The sequence below is a fragment of the Corvus moneduloides genome, chromosome 8, assembly GCF_009650955.1.
Source record: "Corvus moneduloides isolate bCorMon1 chromosome 8, bCorMon1.pri, whole genome shotgun sequence".
Lineage (NCBI taxonomy): Eukaryota > Metazoa > Chordata > Aves > Passeriformes > Corvidae > Corvus > Corvus moneduloides.
Genome location: NC_045483.1, coordinates 24,588,028 through 24,603,402, shown reverse-complemented (window position 1 = coordinate 24,603,402; position 15,375 = coordinate 24,588,028).

The following is a 15,375-nucleotide window of genomic DNA, read 5'->3' as shown; positions in this document are numbered from 1 at the left end:
CTGGATCCTAAGTTATCCACTGAACAGTAAGCAATAAATCATCAACACGTGTTTTTCAAGTTAAGTAGATGGACATATATTTTCCACTTGCCTTTGCCAACATGTTTTAAAATGTGATGGAACTATCCCCATAGAAAAATCATTCTTTCAGATATCACTCCACTCCCAACTGGGCTTCAACCCATATCTCCTCCTTATCTGCAAAACCAGTGCTGTCCATTCAGTTTGCTATATTGCTCAAGTGCTCAGAGGGCTGTTTGAGATCTTAGATATAGGGATGATGGATTGTGTTTCTAGGATGAATTTCAAAGGGACAATCGTGTGCAGTTACTAGCTATAGATGATTGATATAAATGTTTACCCCTGTATGAAGTATTTTACAGTTTTACTTGCAGATGTGTATTTATCTTGAGTTATACTTGACATAGAGTTTCTTTCAATTTTTTTAATACTATGTGTGTATTTTGGAAACCTTTTTAGATGTTAAAATTTTTGAATGGTTACAAATATTTCTTATAATACTGAATTGTTATCTGGAAACTCTTTGCAGTAACTTTTTTGTATATATTTGAGGGCCTTTTTAAAAAAGTATTGTTTGTTTTTTGGGCAAAGTTTTTACAATTGGGAAGCTTTCAGAAGGGCCTTCCTCTCAACTAGGATACTAACAGAGGTAAGAGTTTTCTTAAGTATTTTGCAGTATTTTGCAGAACTAAGGATGTATCCTCAAGAAAATATTTATGGAAATAATTTACTTTTTTTTTTTTTACAATGCTTTTGTCTGTATAAAGTATGCAACAGAACTACATTAAGAAGGAAATATTGTCTACATAAAATATTATATGAAAGTTGGTACATAATTCTGACAAAAAACCTTGCAATTCTTTAAGCCATATTGTTTTTGTTATCCTTGGATGAAAATATCAGTATTAAGTAACCAGTGTATTATTCAAGTGCTTAGACTTATATGAAAATGCTTATACGGTTTATTTATGTGTATTTGGGGAAGGAGTGCTAGAAAAGCTATCACTAGACATGTAGCAAGTGAGGAGAAAATAACAGTATACTGTCACTTTATGGCCTTGTGAGAGACACAAAAGATGTTGAAAGCACCGTGGAGACTCGGCTTTCAGAAACTCCGAAGCACAAGTGGTGGGTTTCAGATGGTGGCTATTTCCTTCCCCATAACTAGAGGGGAAGAAAGTTGGTTGGGACGCTGTTTGACTTGACTTTCACAACTCTTTGCAGACTGTGAGCTCAGCTATGCAGTATCATCTACAGCAATAATACCAATCAAAGGATGTAAGAGAAAAGGATTGAAGTAGATTATTGTAGGGGTATATGTTTATTTTAATTAGAACTCATAGCAATATAGAATATGCATGTGCACGTATTCAAAGCATTTTACACTTTACATTTCATGTAGTTTGATTTATATTATGAAGGATTGAGTTTTTAGTTTGATATTTTACCATGCTAAAATGGGAGGTCTGCCCAACCCTATACTGGATTCTTGTTTCCTTTAAAAGGTTATTTAGTACAGCACTCACTGCATTGTGTAATAGTGCTAAAACTAACACTATCTTATGAATTTCTTCAGCTTTAAAAAAATTAACCTAATGATTATTACATGTGTTTAGCTGTACCCACTGACCTTGTCAGATTCAGTTGGCAATTTGTATAATTTCTTTTTCTGTAACTGTTAATAAACTTGTACAGCTAAAACAAAAAAAACTATGGACAAAGGCCTCAGAGGTACCAGTTCTGTTTCAGCAATCAAGATGACAGCTTGCTCATCTGGTGACTGTGTTGCTAAAGAGACTGTAAAACCTCTGTTGTGGATTGTCCATAAAATGGCATTCCGACATGTGCCTTATTTGCTGGATAGTATACAGCTTTCCTCTAGTATTCTAGCATTTTAATGCTGTATTAAAGTATTGCAAAAAACCCAGCAAGAGCGTGGCATGGTTTTCTTGACTGTTCCTTCCTTTGACAATTTACTCCCAGCTGCAGTGGGTTTCTGCTTATGGCCTGGCCAGCCACAGTCTGGTGTCAGTGGAGCAAGCCTGCCCTACCACAGCCATGACCCAGACCATGGAAGAAGAGTTTCTCCACTGCAGTGAGTCCCTATGCTGCAAGGAGCCTGGTCACACCCAGGGTGACACCTCTTCACTGCTAGAGGGACACCTTGGGTTAGTGGTGCCAGCTCCTAGTTTTTAACAGCCCGGTGTTGTCTAACATGCCTTCTCAAGGAACACCTCCTATAATCAAAGTACACTTGTAGCCTGTGGTTGGATAGGAAAGCTGAGGTGCCAGAAAGTTGCTTTGATGAAAAACAACATTCATCATTCTTTGCAAACACAAGAAGTTAGCAAGAACCAGACCTACTAAATGCTTGTTGTGTACTAGCAATGCTCTTCTCGGATTCCCAGCCAAAGCTCAGTGGCAAGTAATTTTTCTCCTGAGCCTGACAATACTGTAGTGATTGGAACTTAGAATAAGGATGTCACAAAATTAACTTCGGATTTTAGGTATCCTGCCTCTAACACAAGGGATCACCTTCATTTAAAACAAGCAGAAAATTTTTGTTAGACACACCATTTTGCTAGCACACATTTTTCTATGCCTGATCATCCCTACAAACACAGTACATATTTGCCACTTGGAGATCTTCACCACATTGACACCATTTCTATCACACAGCAAGCCTCATTTCTGGATTTGAGTCCTCTCCTTGTTCAGTCCACATGAGAGAGAGCAAAAACACGTCCACATGTTTGTGCATTGGGATGCAATAGTGGAAGAAGAGGTTGACAGGGAACTGCACAGTTCTGAAGCCTTGAAAATGGACTGTTTCATCAGATGATGAAAGACATCCCCAGCTGAGCCCTATGGAAAGGGAAAGCACATATGCAGAACTTGTTGGTAATTTTTGTTTAAAAAATAAAACACACTACTCTTCACTTTAAATTTGGCTACAGTACTGTTCCCATAGCAAACACAAGCCACAAAGCTGAGCTTAGTACTGAAATACATCTTTCTTTTTACAGAAGACGTGGGGCTTCCCAAAAAACCCACAAACACCTCAGATTTAGCACTCAGCTGAGACAAGAAAACATGCTGAGTAGAACAACTGCAAAGTCCTAGCTCCCTATTACCACATTTTCTATGATTCCTCAAAGAAATAACTTTTTCATATTTAAAGCAAAATTAGATTAACACAAGATGGCATCAACAAGAACAATCAAACTACTCCTCCCTCATTTTTCATTTTCAAGCACTTCACCTTCCTGCTCTGTATGAATGAGGTCAAGAGACAGTGCAACAACCTGCTTGTAATGGAAGGGCCAAATGATTCCCACTACAAGAAAAATAATAGGGCTTTCACAAAACAGATTTCATATAACACTGATTCTTTGAAATAAAAAGCGGTTTCATTATCCTTAAATGAAAACCAATTTAAACAGCACACCAAGGCTACTACTTCTCAAGATGGTCACATCACACCAAAAGCCCCTCCTCGGATCCTCCCACTATACAGCAGGTGTACAGACTAGACCTTAAATCCCAGCTAGGAAGGGGAAACAGTCTGCATATTACACTTGTTTAATCTCACTCAGGGCCCTCAGACATAGAATATTCACTGCCATATAACATAGTCAAATGTTAAAAAGGCTGCTCCTGTCTCCATACCCCTATGAGAAGAGTCTGTACACGAGAGACATTGGCGAGTAAAAAGGAACCTAAAACACCAAGGGTTGAATGCTGACACTCAGGTCTTTCCACTAAGAACTAAAGAAACCTCTTAACTGGAACATATAAAATTCTTGCTCCTGATATGTAGTTTGTGATCCTGAAAAATAGAATGCAACATTCAGGTTTGCTTTTCTACAGTGTTCACCTTCTGGACTGATAATTTGTCAACTCCTGTGTGGGGACAACCAGCACTCGAACTCATCAAGCACTTTTGTTTTACTGAAAATAATGCAATTGCTCTTCCTCACCATCTGTATCTCAAACACATTTCAGATAACCAATCCTAGAAGACTGCTCATGAGACCAAAACTGCAAAACCTCATTCAAACAACACAGATTAATACCTCCTACAATCCTTTTGCAAGCTTCATGAGACATTTTAGTAACTGAACATGCCAAGAAACACCTACCTCAGGCAGCCTTTATGGGGTCTTTATCCAAAGGGCCAAGACTGAAGCGGAGGCACTCACAGGTGTGAGGTGTTGGAGCATCCCTGCCGTGCAGCCCAGGGCAGCAGAGACAGCCAGCACTGCTGTGGGAGAGAGCAGAGCACCGTGAGCCCTCGCTGGCTGAAGCACTGCACAGGCACACAGCTCCGGGGCTGACAAGGAGACCAGGAGCAACAGTACCCCTGGGCATTCTTTGGAGGCTTGCTTTCTATGCCATCAACTTAGCTAAATAAAAGTACAGTCATCATTAACTTTTTGCCTTTTTTTTAGTAAGAGGTAAAAATGGACCTTGCATGCCCAGCTTACCCAACCAAACCCCATGCCTGCAGAGAAAGCAAATCATAGCCAAAAACTTTATGTATGTTTTAAGGGGAATAGGGTGTAAACCAAAGATTTTCTTTTGATCACTACTCTAGTCTCCAATTCACCAGCTGAGACCAGAAAAGAGAATGCCAGAACACCATGAGAAAGCTTTTTCTTACACAATTCCTGAACACATTAAAGCAGCAGGTATGGGGAATCTAACACTAGTCATCTTTCCGTGAAGTTTCCTTACAGTTTTGTGATATAAGGAGGTACAACTCAAAGGATTTCCAAGAAGCTAGACATATTTATGCCCCACTTGATTTCACCCAGCAAAACTTGAAGGAATAATGCAGGAAAACACTGCAGAAGTAATAGGAAGCAAGACCTCAAAACTCACTGCTTGCAAATAAAACAATGATAAACGGACAAATAGCACTAGCACAGGAAAAAAAACACCTCTGCTGAGAACCCGCAGGTCAAAATTCAGAGAGTTGAAACCCACAGCCCCTAAAAAGGGCCTCCTTTTTCTCTGCCTCACTTAAATTGGCTACTGGCCCTGATTGCTGAGGGCTCCATCTGTGCTGGCCAGCTGTGGGGGGGGGGGTGGGAAGGGGATGGAGGGGATGGGGGTGGGCACCGGCTCCTCCACAGGTGCAAGGGCTTCCTGCCTGGCTGTGCCTGCTGCAGCACAAACCCCAGAGCCCTCTCCAACAGTGCTGCAAGAAAAAAAGAGCACAGACATCAGTGCCACCAACAGGAATCTTCACAGGCTGCTGGGAGGCAAAGGATATTTCAGTTCACAGCTACGAGAGACAAATAACTCTCCTTTTAATGTTCACAGTAATTGAAAGATCAACACAGTTAAATCTTCAGCAGCTGTAGAAATTTCACTAAGGGATACACACAAGTAAACTTCACTAGACAGAAGCTTTGAAATCAACCAATTAAAACTGCTTCCCAACATACCCTGCTGAAGTTTCTGAATGTGTTGGACAATTTTTGAATAAAGCAATTACACGTGGCAACTAATACCTTGCCCAACTATTAAGGTGTGGTACTCCTTTGGCTACTTAGCTACAGCAAGTTTTTGCATTTCTTTAATAACACTGAAGTAAAAGTGTCTTAGTTAAATAAAGACAACTACTCACATGTTCCAGGATCTGAAGAAATGAAACCAGGTTTATTAACTTGGGAGGTGAACAGTAATGCACTGATTCAGAGTAGCAAAAGCAAAACCAAACACAAGTAGCAGCTGACAGAGTCCCTGATATTCAGTGAAAGACACCCCAAATGGTGCATATTGAATAACAGGTTTTAAATTAGCTTGTAATAGTCAGGAATAAGTGCATTGTGTTAGTTTGGATTGTTCAGATCAATGTCATAATAGTTTAAAAAAAGAGACAAAGAGAGGATTTGGAAGTAGGAACAAGAAACTAAAGAGAAAACATCCTTATACGATCCTTATTGCTTAAAAAGGACAAAACAGAAATTAAAAAAATCAGGAATGATAAAATGCAAGAAATTATTTCTCTGTGAAAGGAGTCTGTGCACTGGACCTCCATCTTCTGGAAAAGAGATCACTAAGGGCAGCTGTGTTAGTATCCCATAATTTAATAAATGACACAAATAAGGGAAGGAATATCAATTGCTTCTACAATGCTCTCCTAGAAGAAGGGAATTTTGGATACAAACAACTGAGGCAATATAATTAAAACAAAAATTTCACACAGCAGACTGAAATGCATAGTCATGGGATATTCTAGCTGCCAAAAGAATAAATGAGATCAAAACCAACTACAAAACCACATTAAAAAAAAAATTAAACTCCGCAAGGGTTATTAACCGTGAAGCTGTGACCCTGCTCAGGAAGTCCCAAAGCACAGAAGCCGCCAGCAGCAAGAGATGATGCCAACAGAAGGTTGACTGGCTGTGGTTCGTATCTTTTCCCTCACTAAACTGCTGTAGGAAAGAAGATATCCGAGTAGGTGCTAGTCTGAATGTTGTCCTGGCCCAAGGATTATTTTTCTGGGTGACAATAGGAGCTGCAACACGTGAATGTAAACATACTTCAGCCCTGTACTTAAGGAAATATGTGGCACCCACCAGCTGCTGGGGAAGACTCAAACAGACATGCCCAGGGAAATACCCTTTAGTTTCCCAGCATCCATGCTCTGGAAGGAGACCTTGAGACTCACCTATGCTCACGCTTGGTTGGGCTAATTGGCAGGAAACTAATTGAAACACCACCATAATTTGTAGTCTCCAACAGAATACTGCACTGTGGTAGCAATATTTTTGGTTTGGGTTTAATTTTTTTTTAATTCCTTGCATACACTTTTGTTTAAAAAGCTGTTCCTAATTAGCTGTGTTTAAAGTGATTTTAAATGTCTCTATACACTCCATTCCTGTTTGCTGGGCGACACCACCCACTCTTGCTCTCCAAGTGGCAGGACAGGGTTTAGCCCTCGATTAGCCTTACATATGGCTTTCTGGGGTCACAAAGGAATCTATTGAGTCAAGGAAAATTTCTAAGAGGTGTTTAAGCACCTCTTAGCATCCAAAAGGTCCAGTAAATGGAGCTCATAACAATGAGGTTATGGGCTCTGGCTGAGCCATGCACCATATCACGATGGGAGGCAGCCAAGCTGTGTTGGGCTCCCACAGTGGTTCCAACCATGCTGTGCTCAGTCCTCCTGGCCAGCCCTGAGCCACAGCCAAGGACACCCTGAGTTAGCATGGAGGTTGGTTAGCCTGCACCTGTGTTTCCCCATCTACTGATTTTAAGTCATGGATTTTACTCCAAGGATGTAGCTTCATACCCAGGAGCTGCAGGGGAGGCATGAGATGTGCACGTCTGGGTTGAGAAACACTTTACCTTTTCTGCCATAAATATCTCTGCCCATCTCTCTATGAATGGAGAAAATGTCAGTCTGAGGGAGACAGAAATATTCAGACCAAAGAAGATACATCAGGAGGCTTTTGTGAAATAAATGTAGCCAAGAGAAGAAAAGGGCCTTTTTCTCCCCAGATTTCCTTCCTACAATGAACTCTGTGCACATCTTTGCAAGAATTTAGCACAACAGGAGAAGCTCATTGTAGGAAAGAAATTATGTTACTCAGAACAAGCAAGCAAACAAGCAAAAAAAATCCCCAAAACTAATTTCTTAAAAAACCAAGCTGGTTAAAGTCTGTTCGGTGACTGGAATGAGACATGTACGTTTAGATTATAAAGTTGGTGAACCTAATCAGAGGCTCCTTCACCTGTAGTTTGTAAATGACTGTACCTCAAATAACTGGAACTGTAAATTTCAAGTCCGTCTATGCCTCCTACCTCCCCACTTTCTCTTGCCTCTCCCAGCTCCTCCCCACTGCCTGTATTTTACAGTTGTTACTCATTTCAAGCCTGAAGTTGCATTACACGCTTTGCACCACCCCTGGTTTTTCAAAAGTATATTTGGAATTACGATAATATGCTGTCCCCTCCAAACATCCTTAATTGTGTTGGCACACACATTCCCCCAGCACTTGCCCCACATGACCTGCAGGACAGGCAAATACCCTGGAGCTCCCCACTGCCACTCGTACTCTTAAGAAGCCTATTTGTTCTGCAGAAGGATGCAGGTAAGTGACCACAGCCATCTCCCTGCCCTCACAGGAAGCAAATCAAGGTCTCTGTATTCCAGTCACAATTGTGTTTTCTGGTCTTTCTCACGCAGCCTCGATCACTGGCTTAGCAGAGAACCAAAAAACTCTCACATGAGGCAGACAGCACTGCTTTCTAGGGGCTGTGAGCTGAGTTCTTGCTCGCTCCATTAGTCCCCAGGTGTGGCCAATTGCAGCTGGGTTACGGCCAAATAGTCCTGGCCTTTTCTTCTTCCCAAAGCTCCTTCTGTCAATCCTCAGTGCAAGAGCTCCAGGAGGATTTCCCATCAGGGCTGAATCTGATTTTTCTACCCCATGAATGGCCTGGTTGGAGCCTCTTTGCTTATTTTGGTGGAGCCACTGTACATTTCCTTGGGGCAGAGCACACACTGCTGGGGGAGCACTTTGCTCCCCTCAGCCTTAGGGAAAACAGGTGACACAGTGCAATGGCTTTGCAGCACAGCAAAAATCATCCCAACCAGAGAATGCTGGGTATGAAAATGATCTTCCCGATTCCTCCTTTAGCACATTTTGTTGCCTAGTGAGAAGGAGGCCAAGATGGAATGAGCAGACGGGTCTGCAGGATCGGTGCTGGCAAACGCGGAAAATTTTACAGCTTCTGGCTCCAGCCCCAGCTTGTCCCCACTTTCCACGAATGCCTAATTGAGACTGTCTGGCTTTTTCCGCAGAGGTGGGAGCCAGTTTCCAGGCAGGGCATATGGGTGTATTCTGTAAGACTTTGCCTTGTAAAGTTTTAGCACCCAAAAAAGCCTGCTGTCTCCAGGATGATTCAGTGGATGGTGAGGGAGTGGCTGCCAGGCAGGGGTGAGGGTTGTCGCTGTTGACAGGAAAAACAGAGGGTAGAAGAGGGGACAGGGCAGCTCTCTTGTAAAGAAATGATGCCACAGCAATCACCTAATTCTGTATGGGGCACGGACCCCATGCAGGGTACTACACTAAAGACCCTGCAAGACAGAAGACACGTCTACAGCTGCAGCACAGGTGCGCCGGGCAGCAGCGTGAGGGTGTGGCCATTGTGGCTGTTCATCCCTTGATGACACCTGTGGTGCTTCTGGTGCGATCGATGAGCAGGGCACTGTCAGCTGTCCCATCCCCCAGGGTGTGCCAGAGACCACCTGCAGCAGTCACAGGACTCACCTGGCCCTGCACCTTCACCTCAGCCTCAGGACCACAGCAGCTCTTGCAGCCGCAGTGCTACGCTGTGTGCTCAGAGGGGCAGGTCCCAAAAGAAGAGGCGTGTCTGAGTATCACTGGGGATGGCAGCAGCTCCCACACCAGAACTAGCCCGAGCTGCTGTTTCCATATGCAGAGCAGCAAAGAGCCACGCAGCACCGTGGCTCAGCATCCAGAGCAGGATGGGGCTGTCCGTGCCACGAGCTTTGCCCCTCACTGGTGTCCTGCAGGAGCCTGAGTCAATATTAGCTCACACCCAGCCTAGATAGGGAGCCATCGGGTAACGCCCAGCTAGGAAGCTGTGTGGACTCCCCAGCATGCCGTGTTCACACTATTCCTTTCTCAGCGGGACAGACCCTGCACCTGCCAAACATAACAGGGATGATGGAGTGGCCTGGCCTATCGTGGATGTTGGGGGTTTATATTAATCACATGGAAATAATTTCGGACAATTAAGCATACAGATGATAGGCCAACTGGCTGCATATGTTCTGTGGGGCATGACCTAAAAGCAGTCCCAGTCATTGAAATGATGTAGTGTGAAAGCTGGATTAAACAGGTCAAGTAAATTTGGAGCAGCTAAAATAAACTGAACTCTCTTCCAAAACATATGTTGTGCTTGCCACATAATATTGCTGTACTGTGGTAGCATGTCCCACACATGCCAAAATTGTGATACGCTTGTTCCAGGGTCACAGTGCCAGAGGGAGAGAGCGAGGATGGTTACTTTGGAAAAAAGCCTGTCAGAAAGTAGTTCTGTGAAAGTCATAAGCACTCCTGAACGAGCTGCCTGATAAGGCTTTGCACATCTTCCTTGCAGCCTACCTGCCCAAATAGCCCGAGCCCAAGGAAGGGATTCAGTCTCACACTGAGCAATCAAACATGAATGAATGTTCTGGCCTTTTGGTTCCTTCTATAAACATTTTCCAGCTAGTGGTAAGCTGTTTTGAAAGCCCCCAGCAGCTTGGCTGGGAGCTGGATACCTTTTACAACATCTGGGAACTATTCCTGAATCACTTTCCTGCATATACCTGAATTGAACTCCATTTGCTCTGCCAACCCAGGACCAGGGCTGGAAGGGCATCACCACTGGCCAGAATGGCCAACTCCTCCTAGCAGGGTTGGCAGGGACCTGCGGGGGTGGCTGACAGTGTGAACTGCTCGCTATTCCCCTGTGCTGACCTTGCTTTGAACATTCACCAGTAACACACAGAGGGTAAAATGCTTTATTGGAGTGATGTGGCCACAAAGGAAAAATAAATAAAGCAGTCCTCAACCACTCACGGACAGATTAACAAAGCTGGGCATTAATCATACTGGCAACACAGGGAACCCAAAGTGAGTTACAAAAGGGCTTGGATCAGCTGCACCTTTTTTCCATCACATGGTTCTCCACATCAGCCCTTGCCCAGGTCAGTGCTAGTCAGTCTTCCACACTGCTCTTATTTTATTTTCCTACCATTTAATTTCCATATGCTTTGTATTATCTTTGTTTTGGTCATCTCAATCCTTTGCTACACCAGATAATCAAGAGTTGACAGCAGCAAGCCATTAGATAGTAAAACACAGCACTTGAAAGACAGGAAATGTTAAGGGTTGACTCTTCAAATTTTTCCTTGTTTGGAACCCTGTGATGTGTAAAGGTTTTTATCCATCTTGAACTTATCACTGGAAAAGTGCTTTTAATCTGTAAGTGTGGTTCTAGTAATGTTTTTTTGAATGGCTGTATTTAATTTTGTTACTAATTGCCAAAGCCCTGCCTCATTTGTGGGGTCCTGATGAAGAGTGCACGTGGTGTGAAGTTCCCAGAGCTAGAGAAGGTGGTAAGGGCATGCTGCCCCAGAGGCAGCTGGACAACATACTCCTTTTTTTTATTTTTCCATGAGAATTTCCAAATGTACCAAAGTTTGTGTGTTTGCAAGTAATATTCTATAAAGGAAACCTATAAATCCATGAAAAACTTTATGAAGGAAGATAAAACTACTCAGAGAAAGTAAAAAAGCTGACTAGAAACCTGGGGATTCCCAACTAGCCACTGGTGACCTAAGTGCTGGCCACACTGACTGGCTGGTTGTGTGCAAAATTCCGTGGTAGCCAAGCTGCCTGCTTGGAGGCAGAGAGAAGGGAAAAGAGAAGGTCAAAAGACAAAGAAGAACTGAACTCCAAATGTGTGTAAATGTTGCTGGAGTTCAGAAATATACCCTGGGAACAGGAGAAGAAATTGACTGCTGATATTCAAATCTTTGTGTTCTGTGTTTTATTTTCTATACCTCTCTTTTTCTATATATATTGTCTGTCAAATCTTGATCTGAAGGCTTAATAAATAACCATTTGCTTTGGTTCAGTGCTACCCCCATTAAGCTGACAAAATAATATAGGGAGAAGCACAACCTGCAGGGAGCGTGGTGCCCAGAGCAGCATTTGGGCAGTGCTTGGGAAGATGCCCTTACTCTCTGCAGAATCCCAGACCAGGTTTTTTTGGTCAGCCTTTAGAGAAGTGCTCCTTGGCTCCTCAGACACAGGCATCCCAGCCATAAGGAAAGGTGACAGTAAAGCACAACAGATAAAAACCAAAGCCTTTGGGGTTTGTCATACATTTATGTAGCAATTAGCAAGTGGGGGGCTGACTGCAGCATAACAACCCACTTCCCGTCTAAAATCACACATGCATTTGAAATTGTTCCTTAAAACTTAATGAGATGGTCAGCTTCAATGCAGCTAAAACCTCAGCACATCGAGCTTGTTGGCTATCAACTGTTTTATCCAGATGAAGGGCAGGTACGGCTCCTATTTTTGAGTCCTGCAAACCAGTCCTATGCTGGGAAGGAAGCTGTACAGATTTCACTGACTTCAGGTGAGCCCAGCCAGGTGACTACTCCTTGGGGACACTGTCATGCACCCAGGATGAGATGGAAAGGACACAGCGAATGCTGATGATTTCTGAGAAACTGTACCTGCTGCCTCCAAAGCCAGCCCAGGGATTCACGTACTGGCTGAGGCAAAACTCACTGTCGTGCACCCAGCGTGATTCTCCCAAGTACCCAGGACTGTGTCAGCAGCTTGTGCTGGTGCTGGGGGGCTGCAGTGCTCCCTGGCCAGCTGCATTTCCAGCCTTTCCATTTGCCTTTTGTGTCATGGGACATCCTGCACCCCCGACTGCCGCCGTTATTTGCTGCAGCGCTGGCAGTGAGCCTCTTAGGGGGGTGTGTGTTCACTGAGGCCTATTTTATATATGTCCAGAAGGATCTTTTGTAAAATCAAACATCTGAACTATGTCAGTGCTGCGTGGTTATTTCTGAAGGCTGTGGCAGTGTCTCTGTGCTGTCTGTCATATTTCTCCAGAAGACTTTTGCCAGATGGCTATACACGGCTGTGGTGTTACTGAGAGCTAAATGAAGATCTCATGCAGAAGCCCCTTAAAAAAGTTCATGTATTTAGTTTGCCAGAAAAACAATGATTTTCAAGCTGAACCAAAGTTTTAAAGATAAATCTGGACATTTCTCAACATATTAGAGCTTTTCTTCTGAAAAACAAACAGGGGCTGGTGGCTGAGTACTGGATCTACACTGACAGGCTGCCTGGCTTATGCCAGGATGACATCCATCATTTCGGTATGGCAGACAGGACCTGAGGAGTAACACTGCAGCATGAGGGAGGTCCAGCCAAGGCTGAGCATGCCGGTTTCTCCATCCCATCAGCTGTCTGCTGGCCAAGGAAAGAGGTCCAGTAGGGAATCAGGGTATAGGTTCAAGCTCTCCTGCACTATAGAAAGGAGGAGAGGGAAACCTGTATGCTGCAGGCTGGCAGAGCTCCGGGATTTACCTCTGATGGCTGCCTTGTATCTGGTCACCTTCACAGTGAGGCAGCAACAAGGGCGGCTGGAAGCACAGCACCCCTGGCAGCAGGAGAGGGCTTCCCCAGCACCCTTTCTGGGGTCCCTGCAGCCCAGGACCCTGCACAGCGAGGGGTCAGGTCCCCAGGCTGGTCCCTCTTGGCTGGCACTGAGATGACTGGCAAGGGGGGACTCTGCTCTGGGCAGTTGGCCAAGGCAAAATCCTCTCCCATTCGGCTTTTGCTTGTTGCTTTCTTTGGTAGATGATTCCCACTCCTGATGGGCCTTAGGGTATGAATAAGGGAGTGCCTTATGGTTGAGCACATACAGCTCTGACAAAGACCAGATTGCCACTACAGTTATTTCCTCTTGTATGTAAAAAGGGAAACTGTGGTATCTCACACACCTCTGGGCAGAAATAGCTGACAAATACCAACTTCTTCATGGCAAAAATGCTGCTAATGGCATCTTTGACGTGTTAAACTACTAATTCCAAATACTGCCTTCTGATGTGAAACATATTTTTAGCTGGAGGAATCGGGGTGTTTTGGGAAGACTTGCCTTCATAAATAACCCCCTGGCTTAGATGCTGACTTCAGTTTTACAGCTGCCACCCAACTCCCAGAGCTCGAGGACAAGAGCAAACCATGGCCCTTCTCACTGGTCGGCTACTTGGACAACACAAACACACACAAATTAACATCTCCAGACATTTCCAGGAGCAATGGAAACTAATAATTCTTTTGGACAGGATGGATTTCCTGCTGAATTTAATAACAACAGTTGGAGACAACCGTCTGGATACTTGCTGCTTTGAGATAAAGAGCCAGTTAAAAAGCTGTAGTGATTTTCCTTGCAGAAAATTGGTGTGTGACAGCCAGACATGTACTTTCCTATTTCTAGTCATCAGTGTGCATATTTATAGAACCCCCACCAGAAAAACACTTAAGATGAAGGAATAAAACTCAAGACAGCCCACTATCAGCAAGCTTGCTTTTTACGAGGTTTTCAAAGTTATACCAAATTTCAGGGCTCTGCATAGAGGCTTTCACAAGGTCTGTGTTTGGCACCCAGTTCCCTTTGAATTCAGATGACGCTGGGAGACCAAGTCCCTTCAGGACATTTCAAACCACCAGTTTTTGTCTGCAGTAGTATAATAAAAGTACAAGTGGAGAGAGAGAGAGAGAGAGAGAGAGAGAAACTCCTCCAAGAACAGACTGAGAACAAGAGTAAAAAGAAATGATAAGGAGTGCTGGGAATGAAGTCAGAGGCCAAAGTGGAGCATTAAAGCATCTATTGTGACAGCCCATATGCTACAAGTCATTATATCCCAGCCAGGGACTCTTACATTATATAGCCTAATAACTCCTCCAGCGTATCTTCAAAGAGAGGTACTTATTCTCATTTCCTGTATTAATTTGCACACCTCAAATTCCAGGTGTGTCTTTTTGTGCTTTCATACAGTAAATTAAGTACCTGGTAATTTTTTCCCACATTCCACCTATATAGTGTCACTCTTAGATATTTCTTTCCCTCCCTCCCATTTTATTTTCCTTTAAGCAAAAAAGTCCCTAAGTAATTTTCTTTCACTCCAAATAATTTCTGCTGCTCTTTTCTGTCACTTGCCTAATTTTTCAATGTGTTTTGAAAGCAGTCCCTGAACCAAAAAGAGCATACCTTTGTTTGTGTCTGTGTTTAAACTTCCCCTCTTTCTGCTTCCTATTCCCAGGAACTGCAGTGGCCCTTTTGCCACAGCACCATAATGGAAGCTTGTGCTGGGTTTTGACTCCACAGCAGCCCTTAACTCCTTTGGACAAGCAGGTTTTAGGATGCAATGCTCACGCTATACATGCTGCCTCCATGCTTGCAGAAGTACAGCTTTGCAGCTGGCTGTATAAAAACCATCAAGTCGCTCTCATTATTGTCCCAGATTTTCCTGCCATCATCATTACCTGTTTAACATCATTCTGTCCATAAGTTTTGTCAGCAGTGATTTTATATTGGCATTGATGAAAAGAATTGACTGGGAATTGGTTAAATGTCCCAAACCTGGTAAAATGCCTCTGACTACAAAACCCCTGTATGTCCCGGCAGTCCCGGGGCAGGGATGCATCTGTCTGTGCATACCTCAGCATCACCCAGGCCTGGAGGGGCCCAGGGTGGAGGTCATTTCCCTGGGACACAGCTATATTTTGGGTG